At 40.6% G+C, this 17,266-nt stretch overlaps 1 long non-coding RNA gene across 2 annotated transcripts; it reads left to right on the top strand.

Annotated features, from left to right (window-relative positions):
- The first annotated feature begins 59 nt into the window (after positions 1-59).
- On the top strand, positions 60-10,402 carry LOC115830634. Of its 2 annotated transcripts, XR_004026162.1 has the most exons (4): positions 60-191; positions 7,083-7,183; positions 9,187-9,344; positions 10,091-10,402. It is a non-coding gene; the product is annotated as an uncharacterized LOC115830634 (long non-coding RNA). The 2 variants fall into 2 exon arrangements; XR_004026161.1 differs by lacking the exon at positions 7,083-7,183.
- The last annotated feature ends 6,864 nt before the right edge of the window (positions 10,403-17,266 follow it).

Below are 17,266 nucleotides of genomic sequence, written 5' to 3'. Positions count from 1 at the left end.
CCAAAGAGTCTGAGAGACCACATTTCCTAGGATGCCGTGCGGTGCGTCCAGCTGCACTTCCTCCTTAGGCGGAGGGGAGGATTCAGGGAAGCTTGGTTAAAAACAGTTAAGGCAGTGGGAGTCGCAGCGGAGGGTCTGAAGTTCACGACTACTAGAAGGGGAGGGGAGTGGAAAGGCTCTCAGTGAAAAAGGTACAGTAAATAAATGTCCAGGGATATTGTGGGCTGGGAAGTTGAATAAATGGTCTAATCTAGGCTGGAGGCCATAAGGGGGAAAATAGTTGATTCTCGGAAGCTCTGCCTTCTCCCCCTCTCTAGTGCGAGTCACTGAGGCGCCATTTGATTTCTTGTTTGCTGCATGTTTTGGCAGTTTGCAGTACAAATAACGGTACCTTGGATGTCTAGAGTTTTATGTGCATATACAAATTCTCTTAACTAGGTTTAATTTCATTTGCTCTTTACCACCCTACCCCCCTAGAGAATAATAAGAGCTATCATTTGTTAAGTTCTTAATATGTGTCTGAACAGTATTTGCATAACACGATATCATTTGATCTTAAAAAATAACCTTCTCAGGAAACAGGCCCAGAAAGGAAATGACTTGCCAAAGTTCACGCAGCTGATAAGTGACTGGATAGACATTCAGATCTCAATCTATCCTCTTTTTACAGATAAGGACATAGGCAGGAAAGGTTAGGCCTGTATTACATAGAATAGTAACTAGCATTTGCTTGCTATTGCCTTATAGTTTACATATTTAATAATATGTTCACATGTATCATCTCATCCTCACACCAATCCTGTAATACCTTTACCAGGTGGTGTTGACTTCATTTACAATTAGGGAAACTGAGACTAAAAGGAATTAAATGACTTGCCCAAGGTCAAGTCACCAGTTATGCTGGATCCCAATCTCAAACCTAGAGAGTGATTTTTACGCTGCTGCTTACCAAAAAATCCCGGCCGGGCGCGGTGGCTCACGCCTGTAGTCCCAGCACTTTGGGAGGCTGAGGCGGGTGGATCACGAGGTCAGGAGATCGAGACCATCCTGGCTAACACGGTGAAACCTCGTCTCTACTAAAAATACAAAAAACATTAGTCGGGCGTGGTGTCGGGCGCCTGTAGTACAAGCTACTCAGGAGGCAGAGGCAAGAGAATGGCGTGAACCCGGGAGGCGGAGCTTGCAGTGAGCCGAGATCGCGCCACTGCACTCCAGCCTGGGCGACAGAGCGAGACTCCGTCTCAAAAAAAAAAAAAAAAAAACAAAACCCCAAATGTTAGGCTCAGATCTTTTGCTACGCCTTAGAGTCTCCTCTTAGTGATGCAGGGATGTTTACTGTTAAGGAGGCAACAGCTTTATTCTTTTTCACTTGTGTAGGAAACTGCCTCTTCATACAGAATAATATTCATATGTTAATTGAAAGCTAGTATTAATTATTTTTGTACATTCATCCCCTTTCACTTATTCTGGAAATTCTTGCTTTCTGGAAGTTTAGTATCACCTTAGGTAAGTGGACTACCTCAAAATTTCTGAAACATTTGGCATCAACTAGAAACATTAGTGAAGTCCGTGAGATCATTTGAGTCTTCTGTAGCTGCCTAGGAAACCGCCTGATTAGGTTTTGTGTGTGTGTGTGTGTGTGTGTGTGTGTGTATGTGTGTGTGTGTGTGTGTGTGTGTATGTATGCAGAACTTGATACTTTGAAATGAACCATCTGTAAAATAGAGGCCCATAAAGGGTATTAGTTTTGATGTGCACCTAATTGTTACAATTTTCTTGAAAATAAATTAAATATTTGAAAGAGAAATCCTCCATAATGGACCCTAATTACAAGAGAAGTGATTTTTCCTATCTTAAGATAGTTTTCTTTCTTTTTTTTTTTTTGTTTCTTTTTTTTTTTTTTTTTTTTGAGACAGAGTTTCACTCTTGTTGCCCAGGCTGGAGTGCAATGGCGCCATCTCGGCTCACCCCAACCTCCGCCTCCCGGGTTCAAACGATTCTCTTGCCTCAGCCTGCCGAGTAGCTGGGATTACAGGCATGAGCCACCACGCCTGGCTAATTTTGTATTTTTAGTAGAGACGAGGTTTCTCCATGTTGGTCAGGCTGGTCTTGAACTCCTGACCTCAGGTGATCCGCCCTCCTCGGCTTCCCAAAGTGCTGGGATTACAGGCGCGAGCTACCGTGCCTGGCCGGAGAGGGTGTTTTTCAATAAAGTTTTTCTCAAAGAATTCATGCAAGAAAAGTTGTTTATTCTAATAAGTTTGGTGGTAACTACACAGACTGGTTTTGGCACTGATTTTTTATTAACAGTTGAATGCTTTATGAGTAGAGAAATTGGATATCTCCTTTAAGTGGAGATTATTTTATGCTGTGACTAAAACGTTACACCTGCAGTGAAACTTTTTCTCATACAGAATCCAAATAATTGAATTAAAGCTTTGTAGCACGTGAGATGACAACAGTCTGCAATTCTAACACTGTCAGGTACTTTTTTATATCTTAACAACACCAGGCCAAATTTTTCTTATTGATGATACATATACATAGTGAAGTAGATTTTTAAAATTGTGTTTGAATATGTCATTCTGAATCATACCTTGACAAAATAGTCACTTCCCACCCCACTGAAGAAATGAGAAGCCTTTTTCTGGCTTGTCTAGATCATTTAATAAGTTTGTAGATGCACTCAAAGTTCAGAAAGAAAGCTAACATAAAGGGCAATGAAATTAATCATGCCAAGTTTAATATGTGAATTAATTCTTTATTACTAGCACTTAGAAGGCATGGGTACCTACAAAGAAAAAAAAATTGTTAGGTCAAAAATAGGACGTACTGTTTCTTATTTATGGCCAGAGGAGTGTAGAAAGCCTCTCCTGCTTATGCAAGATCTGCAGGCTTCCTTCCTCTTTTCCTCCCAAATTCCATGATCTTGCCTAATGAAGATTAACTTAACTACCTAATTAACTTTCACAGGATTTTTGTGGGGTAGATAATAGTTCTTCTTTTTAGTATTCCAGATGAAAAGAATAAGGTGGGCCCCTGACATTAGCTGTGCTGATACACATCTCTTCTACCACCATCACCCCAGCATCACTAATATCTAAATTGCCAAAACTCAGTTAAAATTGAAATTCATCTTTTTCATAGTTTCTAGTATGGCACTTGTAAACTCCCTATATTGCTTTTAACAAACATGGTAAATGTAAATGCAGAAGTCATCCACTTTTACCAACAGAACAACCATCATTGTTCTTGATCTTTTATATTTTATATATATAAGGAAGGGAATCATAACTTTGGGGATTGCTGTAAGTTGGCCACATACCTGCTTATATAAACTATACATCTTTACTAAGAATTGACTGTGTTCTTCCAGACCCGTACCACATATAGTCAGACTTCCAGTCACAAGCTTCGACTGAAGCTCAAAGTGGATTTGGGGGGGACTAATTATTGAAGTAGGTATTGTAAGAATTTAAAGGGATGCAAAATTTCATCTCTGTCTAAAAGAAGCTTAGAGTTTAATAGAAGAGGGAGGCTAAACTAAATTGTTCATAAATATGAGTAGAATAAAGCATGTGATCAAAATAATACAGGAAATATCACAAATGCTATGAAAATTTAATTGAGGATTTATTATAGGGCAGTGTTTTGAGTATATCATCTTAATCTTTAAAACACTCCTGTGATACAGTATTGTCCTTATCATACGGATAATATTTAACTCTAAAAGGTTAACATCGTTTTTATTACCACCAGCTATGAAATAGAGCTGGGCTTCAAATCAAGGTTTTCCTTGTTCAGCACTCACTCTTTCCACTACATCACAGCTGCTTACTGATTTGAGAGAGAATTAGCCAAGAAGTCAATACAAACTGGTGGCCAGTAGCCAAACTTGGCTTGATGTAATTTTGCTGGGTCAGCAGCAGTTTAACTTTTTTTTTTTTTGAAATGGAGTCTCGCTCTGTCTCCCAGGCTGGAGTGCAGTGGCGCGATCTCAGCTCACTGCAAGCTCCGCCTCCCAGGTTCGCGCCATTCTCCTGCCTCTGCCTCCCGAGTAGCTGGGACTGCAGGCGCCCGCCACCACGCCCGGCTAATTTTTGTGTGTGTATTTTTAGTAGAGATGGGGTTTCACCGTGTTAGCCAGGATGGTCTTGATCTCCTGACCTCGTGATCTGTCTGCCTCGGCCTCCCAAAGTGCTGGGATTACAGGTGTAAGCCACCGTCTCCGGCCTTTTTTTTTTTTTCTAATGTGAATGTCTTTGAGCAGTGGCCAGTATTTCACTCTTTAAGACCTTACACCAGGGCCCCTTGAGACAAATGACCAAGTACAGAGCTACAAGTCATTCCTTCACACAGCAGTCCTCGAGCTTTACTGTGCATCACAGTCAAATGGAAGGCTTGCTAAAACACAGATTGCTGGGCTCCATCTTAGAATGAGTGTGTCTGAGGTGGAGCCTGAGAATTACATTTCTAGCAAGTTCTCTGGTTGCAGATGCTGCCAGTCCTTGTGAGGATCACACTTTGAGAATCACTGCTTACCATTACCAAACTTGTAGGGCACTTTTGGGGAAGGTCTTGTTGTGCTTCTGTTGTTTATAATACAAAAGGAATTGCTTGTCAGAATGTGCAGAAATAGGTAAAAAAGAAAATTAAAATTATCTATCAGAGATTATAATTGCTAACATTTTTAATGGACTATTCAAGCTCTTTTTTTTATGTGTGTATAGTATGTACTTTTTTAAGAAACCAAAATTATATAATAATAATAATAGCTATTAACACCTTTTTAGCATCTATTGTGCACCAGGGTCTTTACATGTAGTATTTACTTAATCCTTTTAATATCCTTATGAAGCAGGTACCATTACTATCATTCTTATTTTTCAGATGAAGAACTTGAGGCACAGAAAGGTTAAGTAACTTGTTCAGTGTCTCATCCAGGACAGGTGGATCACTTGAGGCCGGGAGTTCGAGACCAGCCTGGCCAACATGGCGAAACCCTGTTTCTATTAAAAATACAAAAATCAGCCGGGCATGGTGCCTGCCTGTAGTCCCAGCTGCTTGGGAAGCTGAGACAGGAGAATTGCTTGAATGTGGTAGATGGAGGTTGCAGTGAGCCAAGATCACGCCACTGCCCTCCAGTCTGGGTGACAGAGTGAGACTCTGCCTCAAAACAAAAAACAAAAAGGAAAACAAAAAATAAAATAAAACCAAAGCAATCTGGTGCCAGAACCACTCTGCTGTACTGACTCTTCTACTGTGCGTATTGTTTTTCACCTGTATTGTGTAATCACATCATGAACAATCTTGATATTAGACATTTCTTGTTTAACATTTAATTTTTTAATTTTATGTAATTTTTTGTTTAAGAGACAAGGTCTTGTTATGTTGCCTAGGCTGGAGTTGAACTCTTGGGCTCAAGCTATCCTCCTACCTCAGCCTCCCGAGTAGCTGGGACCTCCAGCATGTACCACCACACTCGGCCTCTTGTTTAACATTTTAAGTGAAAGCCTGCTTTTTTATCTTAAAATATTGGAAACGTTTAAAGGTATACGAAAAAATAATGTAAAAAAAACTCACGCACCCACTACTAGATTTAACAAATGTTAATTTTTCAGCATATTTACTTCATAATCCCCCCTCTTTAAAAAACATTATAGGCTGGGCGTGGTGGCTCACGCCTGTAATCCCAGCACTTTAGGAGGCCGAGGCAGGCGGATCACAAGGTCAGGAGATCGAGACCATCCTGACTAACATGGTGAAACTCCGTCTCTACTAAAAATACAAAAACATTAGCCGGGCGTGGTGGGCGCCTGGAGTCCCAGCTACTCGGGAGGCTGAGGCGGGAGAACAGCGTGAACCCAGGAGGCAGAGCTTGCAGTGAGCCGAGATTGCGGCACTGCACTCCAGCCTGGGTAACAGAGCAAGACTCCATCTCAAAAAAACACATGTTGGCCAGGCTGGTCTTGAACTCCTGACCTCAGGTGATCCACCCTCCTCGGGCTCCCAAAGTGCTGGGATTACAGGTGTGAGCCACTGCACCTGGCCCAATGAGGTGGATTTTTAAAAGTAAGAGAAAAAAAATTGAGTTCCAGAGCTAGAAGTTCCATCCTCAGTCTGTCTGAAGCATGCCTCCTGCAATCCTTTTCCTTTTCTAAGGACCAACAAAGTCATCACTACAACATAAAGGACCCTGTGTAATCAGGCACCTGGCTTCTCTGACATTATTTCCATGGCTTGTGTGCTTCAGCCACACTGGCCTCCTTGTGGGTCCTCAAACAGGAATGGTCCAAGTACATTCCTGTCTCAGGACCTTGGCATTTGCTCTTCTGCCTGGAAAACTCCTCCAAGGTAGAATTTATATAGTTGTCAGCTCAAATCTCAGTTCCAGTGAGATGGCTTTTCTAACCAACGTCTCTAAAACAACACCTCTATCCTTTTTCTCTCTTCCCCTATCCCACTCATTTTCTTTCTTTTCTTTTTTTTGGCTCTGTCGCCCAGGCTGGAGTGCAGTGGCACGATTTTGGCTTACTGCAACTTCCCCCTCCTGGGTTCAAGCAACTCGCCTGTCTCAGCCTCCCAAGTAGCTAGGACTACAGGTGCCTGCCACCACGCCCGGCTAATTTTTGTATTTTTAGTAGAGACGGGATTTCACCATATTGGTCAGGCTGGTCTCAAACTTCTGACCTCAGGTGATCCACCCTCCTTGGCCTCCCAAAGTGCTGGGATTATAGGTGTGAGCCACTGCGCCTGGCCCCCACTCATTTTCTTTATACCACTAATCATCAGGAATTATATGATTACTTGTCTGTTGTCATCCTTCCCCACTAGACTCTTTAGTAAGGCTTTTCCTAAGGGCAGGCAGTTTGTTGATTGTTGGATTCCCTGTGCCAGGCATATATAGCCTCAATAAACATTGTTGAATGAATTAATGGCTATCATTTATGGCAGTGTGTTTCAGCCTGATATTCAAGCATAAGTTCCTGGAGAATCCACCATTTGGTTGCAATTTAAAAATGTTTGTGTTGTCATTTTGATGCTGATCTAAAACAAAGTCATATTATTTGTGATTTTTCCAGATGAACACCTTAAAACATGAAGTTTTGAGAGCCTGAATTCACACCGAGTTTAGGATTTTGTTTTTATCAGTTGAAAGCCAAAGAACATTGTGACAAAACGTGTAAGATTTCAGGATCATTTTGAGAAAAGAGGTGGGAGAGTTGAGTCATCACATGTCACACAGTAGCCCATGGCAAACTCAGTGCTATAACTGTCGGTGCCACGTTCCTACTAAAAATAGAAATTGCACAAAACACACGTGCACTTACATATATTTGCAACAACTTAGTCACTGTAAGTAAAGTAGTAAATACACAACGAGAAATTTTTTTTTATTTCCTAGGAAGAATTAAATTAGATACTATATAATTCAGATTTAAAATAGTCAAAAAAATACTAACCTTATCTTAAAGTGAGTAAGACTCTAATCAAGTGATATTCAAATAAAACTGGCTTTCCAGGGTTTTGTAGTGCCAGAATTTTTATTAAAATTTGAGATCTGATTATTTCAAACTAGCAACAGAAGACCAGGAAGTTAATAATGCAGTGTATTTGTGCAAACAGGTATTTTTGCATTGACATTATTAAATGTACAGAGGGCCTGGGAGCAGTGACTCATGCCTGTAATCTCAGCACTTTGGGAAGCTGAGATTGGAGGATTACCTAAGGCCAGAAGTTCAAGACCAACTTGGTCAACCCCATCTCTACAAGTAATAAATTTAAAATTTTTGAAAGTTAGCCAGCTGTACTGGTGTGTGCCTGTAGTCCTAGCTACTCAGGAGGTTGAGACAGGAGGACTGATGGAGCCCAGGAGTTTGAGGCTGCAGTGAGCTATGATAGTACCACTGCACTCCAGCCTGGGTGACAGGGAGATATGCTGTCTCTAAAATAAAAATAAACATACAGAGACACATTTAATGTAGAAATAGATCAGAAGTTGAATCTTAATGCTCATAAAGCTAACACTTTACAATTCAAGTTACTATTGATTTTATTTTATTATTTATTTATTTATTTGAGACAGAGTCTCACTCTGTTGCCTAGGCTGGAATGGAGTGGCGCAATCTCGGCTCCCTACAATCTCCGCCTCCCAGGTTCAAGGGATTCTCCTGCCTCAGCCTCCAGAGTAGCTAGGATTACAGGCACGTGCCACCATACCCAGCTAATTTTTGTATTTTATTTTATTTTATTTTTGTAGAAATGGGGTTTCGCCATGTTGGCCAGGCTGGTCTTGAACTCCTGACCTCAGGTGATCCGCCTGCCTCAGCCTCCCAAAGTGCTGGGATTACAGGTGTGAGCCACCATGCCTAGCCAAGTTACTATTAATTTTAAATGGCAAAACCAAACAACCAATATTGTTGGAGCAGGAGAATGCTTATCACTGCAATTGTATTACCTTTGCCTGTTACCTGTCTTTATTTTCCCTTTATTTAGAACCTGAAGAATATAAAGTTTAAGAATTTGCTTAAGTGAAACACTTGTTGTATCTTCATTCTAGTAACAATCTTGAGTTTTTGTAGAAGGGCCTGATCCCTCTCTCTGACCCATTTAACTCTGTCTCCTAAACACAGTCTAATTCAGTTCCTTTTGTATGACATAAAAATCAGAATAAGAAGTATCCGACATACTTTCTACATCTGTAGTTGCAGAAGACATTTTAATAGGTAAGAGCAAAAGCACAAGCCTGCATACTTCTTTTTTAACCCTGTGGATCATTTAAATAAATCCTTTGGTATTATTCCAAGATATAAGTGCATTGTGATTATGTATAAGAATTTAAATATAAGGCAGTCTGCAAGCAGGGTTTTTTATGTAGGTGAGCAGCAGTTTATTGTAGGAAATTATGTGTATGTACTAAATTTAAAGCATCAGCACTAGGTGTCTGCAGATTACATCAAAGAGGGCCTCAAATTGAGTATCAGTAAAATCACAAGAAATGGACTACATCCTTTACAAGGACACCTCTGGTACAACATTTTCCTGTTCAAACATTAATTTCCACATAGCCTGGCATTTGGCAGGTTATGTGCCATGAATTCTATGGATATTAGTAGGCATCATGTTGAGGGAAGGGTTCTGTAGTCAAATGCGGACTAAATTAGTTTTATTCTTTTTCCACTGTAGGTCTTCTCATAGCCTTTCTATGCTAAGGACATTGTGACTCTCCAGAGAGCAACAGTGATGGATCTAGAATGTCTAGGAAAAAGAAGGGCTTAATGTCAGGAGTCTGCTTGGGGCACACCACACTAGAAGATGTCCTCCTGCACATTGTTTCATATCGAGTGTGTATTTTGTGGTGATCTGGGATGCTGATAGAAATAATTGGATGTCAGTGCCCTAAGCCACCTCTGCACTATTTTTGTTTTTATGTATTTATTTATTTTTTGAGACAGAGTCTCGCTCTGTCACCCAGGCTGGATTGCAGTGGTGCAATCTTGGCTCACAGCAACCTCTGCCTCCCAGGTTCAAGCGATTCTCCTACCTCAGCCTCCCAAGTAGCTGGAATTACAGGCACCTGCTACAACACCTGGCTAATTTTTGTAGTTTTTGTAGACACGAGTTTCACCATGTTGGCCAGGCTGGTCTCAAACTCTTGACGTCAAATGATCCACCTGCCTCGGCCTCCCTAAGTGCTGGGATTACAGGCACGAGCCACCTTGCCTGGCCCACTCTGCACAATTATTGATATGTAGCATTTTCACACTTCTATGGCTATGAAACCATTTTGAACCTGTATCAGAGGCGCACACTTTAGGAAAAACCAATATAGACAATAGTGCCTCTTGTTACAGTTTTTGCTTTTATCAGTGTGTTGGAAAAGGTCCTCTTTATCCCCAAGATCAGTTAATGCTTCCTTATGTTGTCATTCCTGTGGCCTTTTTTCCATTTAATGTTTAAATCCAGTTGAAATGTATTTTTGTATATGATGTAAAAGACATTCAGCTCATTTTGTGTATGTATTTATTGATTGAAAAATGCCACTTATTTCCAAACCTTGCATTAAATGTGTTTTTGTTTTTGTTTTCAGGTATGGAACCCTTCAGATCAAAGCTTACCAATAAGTTCAGTATGTAGAACAGATTAACGTAGTTGAAGTGAGGAAGAATGAGAGTTATCCCAACCAGCCAGCACCCCCTACCCCCATTCCCACACTTTCCCTCATAGGAGGCTGCCGGGAGCACTTCAAAAACCACTGGAAAGGCCGGCACGGTAGCTCACACCTGTAATCCCAGCACTTTAGGAGGCCAAGGCAGGCGGATCATCTGAGGTCAGGAGTTCGAAACCAGCCTGGCCAACATGGTGAAACCCCATCTTTACTAAAAATACGAAAATTAGCCAGGCGCAGTGGTGCACACCTGTAATCCCAGCTACTCAGGAGGCTGAGGCAAGAGAATCACTTGAACCTGGGGGGCGGAGGTTGCAGTGAGCTGAGATTGTGCCGATGCACTCCAGCCTAGGTAACAAAGCAAGACTTCGTCTCAAAAAAAAAAAAAATAACCCCATTGGAAAAATTCATCTTCTCATAAATGACTAGAAATGCCACCTCCGTAACACACTACATTAAAAATTTTACATACTCAAATTGTTTTTCTTTTTGTGCCAAGTCATACTTAAGGGGCCCGAGAGCTTTATAACATAACAAAAGAAGAAACTGAAATGTCTAATAAATGTGTACATAACAGTATGAGTTGTTTGTGTTTTTTTGGCCTATAAAATTAGCATAGATCTTTAAAATAATATACAGCATTGGTAAGAGCTGAATAAATACCTTTAATATAGAGAAGGTTTAACTTAGTAAAACTATGTTTGGTAGATAATGTGTGTCAAAAGTTTACAATGCTCATATCCTTTGATCTACATCTCACAGGGTTTCACCCTAAAGAAATAAACAGAAATGTGTGAAAAAAATTTGCTATTGTTTATATTATTGACAAAATTAAGATGATCAATAATAGTGTGGGACTGGGTAAATGAATCATGGCACATCCCCATGAGATGGGATATTCTTCAGCCATAGAAGTGATATTGTAGAAAGAAAAATACTGACTGCTTGTGATGAATCTGGCACCATACCAAGCACCTCATTTATACTGTCTTAAGCCTAACAATACCCCTATACAATAGGTATTATTCCCATTTATAGGTGAGAACACACTCAGAAAAGTTAGGTAGTTCAAACAGCTAGTTAGGTAGTGTTGGTAGTGTAAGGTAGTGTTGCTGGAATTCAACCCATGTCTACTCTTAACCCTTATTCTTAGCCACTGTCATAATGATACAGGAAAATACTATTTACTGATAAGTTTATAGTAATTTAACTGACATTAAACATCAAATGAAAACTCCTATATGCAATCCCTTCCTTTCCAAAGTTCCTAGGCTTGGTAATTTTTTATCCTAAAATGAATTTATATGTTTTTTATTGCTTATGGAAGTATTACATGTCTACTCTTAAGAATTCAAACTGTACGGAAGATTATAAAGTAGCTGCATCTTTAGTCGTAAATTATACCCTCTGTATATGATAGGACAGATTCATAGGCTCTTTCTGTTCCCTCAATTCTGTTCTTGCTGTGGTATCAGCTTGTGGGCCCTGGTTGGGGATAGAGATGAACTAGAAAGGCAAACTGAATGGAGTGCAGGTGTGGGTGGTTGACTTTCGCCACAGGTGATTAGAAACGCTGATTCTGGAGCCAGTCTGGCTAGATGGAGTCCCAGCTCTTACCAGCTGTTTGGACTTGGGCAACTAATAGGAGTGCTTACTGTGTGATACGCGTACATGGTTTCCCCATTTGTCTTTATGAGTTAGATATTTTTATTCCCTTTTATACAGATGAAAAACTAAAATTCAGGGAGGTTACGTATGGAAGTAGAATGAATCATTAGACCCATTTCTAGGACTACAGACAAGATAAATACTGAAAGCTGCTTGTCCAGGAGATAGCAAAATGCTGACAAATGAGAAACAGACCTGCATAGCCATCACACCCTCTAGAACCAAGGGGTAGTGTTTTAAGATAGAGGACTGGGTGAGTATCAGAAAGCTGTGCTTTGAAAACCTGACTGCTTTTAAGTATTTCCTGTTTTGTTTTCATTTTGTAGGTATTAGAATTATTTCTGAATTGTCAGTCTCTCATTTGTGCTTTGGGGAAGCAGAAAAGGCAAAAGGGGTCTTTGGCCATCTTCTGCTGGAGCTTCCAGGGAGGATGTGTCTCCAAGAGACGAGATGTGCCGGGTGTGAAATCCCAGAAGCCCAAGAGGAAAAGAACCACAGGGAGGAAAAGACTATCCAAAGGCTTCTGGAGTCTTCTGTGCTCTAACCTTGGAAGGTTTTGAACAATATTTCTCAGAGGATAGCCTTTCACTTACTCATCTGTCCAGCATGACTCATCCCCAGGAGTGTTGAGTAAGTGAAATTTTGCTGTATTCATGTTTTTGTGACTTACAAACTAGGATGATAAGGAGAGAACATGAACTCTGGAGTCAGACCTGTTACCTCGGACATGATACTCTTAGCTTTGTCATTTAGTATTTGAGTAATTTTGGGCAAGCTAACATCTCTGGTCTTTCGCATCTGTAAAATGAGAATAAATGAAACCCACTAACCAGAATTGGTATGAAAATGAAATGTGGCAGAAAAAAAATGAAAGTGAATAGTATCACCACTGACACACAAGCAGTAAAAGCCCTTCCTGTCTCCATCAGGTATGGATTTGGGGCAACATTTGGCCAGGTCTTGTTTATCTTTCTGTTCATCTATTCTGTCTAATTCAGTGCTTTGTTTACAATGAATGTCTTACAAATGCTGACTGAACAACACTAACATAACTGCATGAACAATAGGTAAATAAATTTTAGATGTGTTTTAATGTTTATTAATCTATCCTGTCAAAGAAGAACTGCCAGTTATAGATAAACAGGATGCCAGGTCAGGGCTGAAGAGTTGGGCAGGTTGTTATCTGCATGGGGTCACTAGGCTCCAGTGGAGAGGTGGGGGCTAAGCTCTCACCCCCTCTGCAGCCACCTGGCACCCGGTTTCAGTTTCCTGAAAGGGAGCCTTCTACTAGCTGACGACTGCCTCATCTCTTCTGAGGTTTCCTCTTATAAACAATTTTCTCTGCTTGATTTTTTTCTTGAAATTATGAAATACTTAAAATGTAAAGAAGATAATGTGACACACATTTACCCGTAATTGAGATTGCCATAATTGCTATAACTTTTTCAAAATTTTGACTTAATTTCAGACTTTTAGAAAAATTGGCCGGGTGTGATGGCTCATGCCTGTAATCCCAGCACTTTGGGAGGCCAAGGTGGGTAAATTACTTGAACCCAGCAGTTCGAGACTTGCCTGGGCAACGTAGTGAGACCTCATCTCTACTGAAAACAAACTAAAAAAAAAAAATTAGCCAACCATGGTGGTGCATGCCTGTAGTCCTAGCTACTCGGGAAGCTGAGGCAAGAGGATAGCCTGAGCCCAGGGGAGTTGGGGCTGAAGTCTGGGTGACAGAGGGGGACCCTGCCTCAAAAAAACAAAAAAAAAAAGAAAAAGAAAAATTCTTTATATTACAAAGAATTCCCATATACCTTCCACAGTTTCCCAAATGTTAATATTTTCCCACATTTGCTTTTATCCTTGTCTCTCGATATTACATATGCTGGTTATATTTTTCTGAACCATTTAGGAGAAATTTGCATACATGATGACTGTTTCCTCCTAAATACTCTAGTTCTTATTTTCTAAAAATAAGGACATTCTCTTACACAACCACAGAACAATTATAAAAATCTGGGAAACTAACATTGATACAATACTTTAATCTACATACCTTATTCAGATTTCACCAGTTGTCCTAATAATGTACTAAAATTATTTCTGGATTATGTCTATCTCATTTATAGTAAAAGAAAATCCTGGATCATGCATTGCACTCTGTTGTGTATCTTTAGTCTCCTTCACTCTGAACACTTCCTCAGTCTGGCTTTATCTTTCCTGACATTGACATTTTATAAAAATACAGGCCAGTTTTTTTTTTTTTTTCCTTTTTGAGATGGAGTCTCAGTCTGTTGCCCAGGCTGGAGTGCAGTGGTGTGATCTTGGCTCCCTGCAACCACCGCCTCCCCGGTTCAAGCGATTCTCCTGCCTCAACCTCCCTAGTAGCTGGGACTACAGGTGCCTGCCACCACACCCGGCTAATTTTTTGTGTTTTAGTAGAGACAGGGTTTCACTGTGTTGCCCAGGGGTGGTCTTGACCTCCTGAGCTCACACAATCAGCCCACCTCGGCCCCCCTGAGTGCTGGGATTACAGGCGTGAGCCACCACGCCTGGCCCAGGCCAGTTACTTTTGCAGAATATCCTTCAATTTGGATTTTTCTTCTCTTTTCTTCCCTTCCTCCCTCTCCTCTCCTCTTCCCTCCCCTCCCCTCCCCTCCTCTCCTCTCTCTCCCTCCTTCCTTCCTCTCCTTCCTTCTTTCCTTCCTTCTAAAGCATTTTAGGTAGAGCTAAAACTTCACCTCTTCACCCATCTCCTGTTCTCCCTGTCTGTTTTTTCCTTTGTCAAGGAACCTGCTTTCTAATGTGTTTTTGTCCTTTTACTACATATGATAAGATCTACAGATACTGATTTTTTGGTATGTATTGAGACTTGCCTTTTGACCCAGTACATGACCACTTTTATAAATGTTCTGTATAATATAAGAAAGAATGTGCACTCTTCAGTTCTTTAAATGAGTTAATAAGTGTAAAGCACTTACAACCAGTGCCTGTTGCATCATAAGCACCATGCAGTGTCAAATTTTTAAAATAATATGAATGTACAGTTTTATATAAATCCAATAGCTCAAATTTGTTAACTGTCTTGTTCATATTTTGTATGTTTGAGCTCTCAATTTTTAGATAAGTTCATTAAAACCTCCCTGTGATTGCGATATGTACGCTTTGGCATGTCTCCTACCAACTTTGTCTCCCTGGCGTGGGAGTGAGAGGTCCAGGCCAGTCATCTGGATCCTGTCCCCTGATCCTTCCTGTAAGTGAGGGCTGTGCTTCACTACACAGCAGAGAATTAAGACAGAAGTCTGGGCACTGACTGAGCAGAAAGGGCATCACAAGGACATAGAGATTAATGAATTCAAACAGACTGAAAATCACAGTGGCGTTGCCATCTCCCCTTTTGTAAGCTTTTGCACTGCAGTCCAATCATCACTTGCTGCCCTCTGATATTTCTTCTCTCAAAATGCCTCTTCTGTTCTCTCAACACTAATTCCTCAGAAGTTTAGGCCAATTTTTTGGATAGTAGTCACCAAATTCCCTGTTTTTAACATTTCAAAACTACATTTCAATATTCACCTGATACTTATGGGACCGGAAGCTTGAAGAGAAATGTTTCTTAACTGATTAGATAAATATTGAATATTGTTGGCTGTACAGTGGTAAACAAAATACACATGGAAATTTCAGAAGAGTGGAGACATGAAACAAATAAATTGCTGAGAGGATAGAGAGCTGGACTCTATAAGGGAAAAAATAAGTGGGGGAGGATGTGCCAAGAGTAACATCCCAACCGGCTCTCGGAAGGTCATGGACCAGGGCAGACCTTGGCCACTAAGCTCTGAAAGAAGCCACGAGGCTGGACACCACACACAGGTGGTGTCCAAAAGACAGGGGCTAGTTCCCAGAGGGCCACAGGAGAGCTTTGGGTTGTGTTCTAGGGATGGGAATCCATTGAAGGGTTTTAGGAAAAGAGTGAGGCCAGGTGCAGTGGCTCACACCTGTAATCCCAGCATTTTGGGAGGCTGAGGTGGGTGGATTACTTGAGGTCGGGGGTTCAAAACCAGCTTGACCAACATGGTGAAACCCTGTCTCTACTAAAAAATACAAAATTAGCCAAGCATGGTCGCGCGTGCCTGTAATCCCAGCTACTTGGGAGCCCGAGGCAGGAGGATCACCTGAACCCAGGAGGCAGAGGTTGTAGTGAGCTGAGATCGTGCCATTGCACTCCAGCCTGGGCAATAAGAGTGAAACTCCATCTCAAAAAAAAAAAAAAAAAAAAAGAGAAAAGAAAAGAGTGAGATGACTGGATTTATGGTCTTAAAATGCAGCTGTAGCTAGTAGGTAGAGAATGACTAGAGAGGGTCAAGAGTGGAAGCAGGAGCCAGGTGTGGTGGCTCACGCCTGTAATCCCAGAATTTTGGGAGGTTGAGGTGGGTGGATCACTTGAGGTCAGGAGTTCGAGACCAGCCTGGCCAACATGGTGAAACCCCATCTTTACTAAAAATGCAAAAATTAACTTGTGTGGTGACATGCACCTGTAGTCCCAGCTACTCAGGAAGCTGAGGCAGGAGAATCACTTGAACCTGGGAGGCGGAGGTTGCAGTGACCTGAGATCACGCCACTGCACTCTAGCCTGGGCGACAAAGTGAGACTCCGTCTCAAAAAAAAAAAAGAATTGTTTACACAGTTCATGATGACCACCATAGCCACCTTATAAGTCTGGAAGGTCTAGTGTTATAACCATAATTCCCTCCCCTTATTTGAATGTTTTGAATATTTTGTTAAAAACTTTTCATTTTGAAAAAGTCGAACTTAACATAAGAGAATAGCACAATAAACATCCATGACTTTGATTCAATAATTCTTGTGTGCCAATATTCACATCACCTGGCTTTTTTTTCTTTGCTGTAATATTTTAAAGCAAATCCTAAATATTATGTAATTTTGTTCCTTCATTAATCAAGGATCCATCTCTAAGATTAATATTTTCTTACATACTACAAAGCCATGTTCATGAAACTAATAATTTATTGGTGATATCTAATATCAATTCCATAACCAGATATCCCTGATTATGTCAAAAATGTATTTTTACAGTTGGTTCGTTTGAATCAGGATCTAACTAAGGTCCACACAATGCATTTGGTTGTTAGATCTTTTAGTTCTCTTTTAATCCAGGACACTGCTTTTTTTCCCTCCTTTTTACTTTCACTCTCTTTAGAAAATGTATGTCATTGACTCATAGAAACTGAATTAATTGTCCTGTTAAAGTCTCAATACTATTATAAATAACAAAAATTCTTAAATTAAAAAAAAAGGACGAACCATGGTGTTTGAGGCTTAACTTTAAACTTCAGCAAGTCAGATTATCACTTTGGAATTGGAATGTTCTTTGAAGTATCTGGCATACAGTCCAGTCCAGTGAACCATAAAAACTTC

Source organism: Nomascus leucogenys, chromosome 16 (genome assembly GCF_006542625.1).
Source record: "Nomascus leucogenys isolate Asia chromosome 16, Asia_NLE_v1, whole genome shotgun sequence".
Classification (NCBI taxonomy): domain Eukaryota; kingdom Metazoa; phylum Chordata; class Mammalia; order Primates; family Hylobatidae; genus Nomascus; species Nomascus leucogenys.
This window is presented reverse-complemented; position numbering and strand designations above follow the sequence as displayed.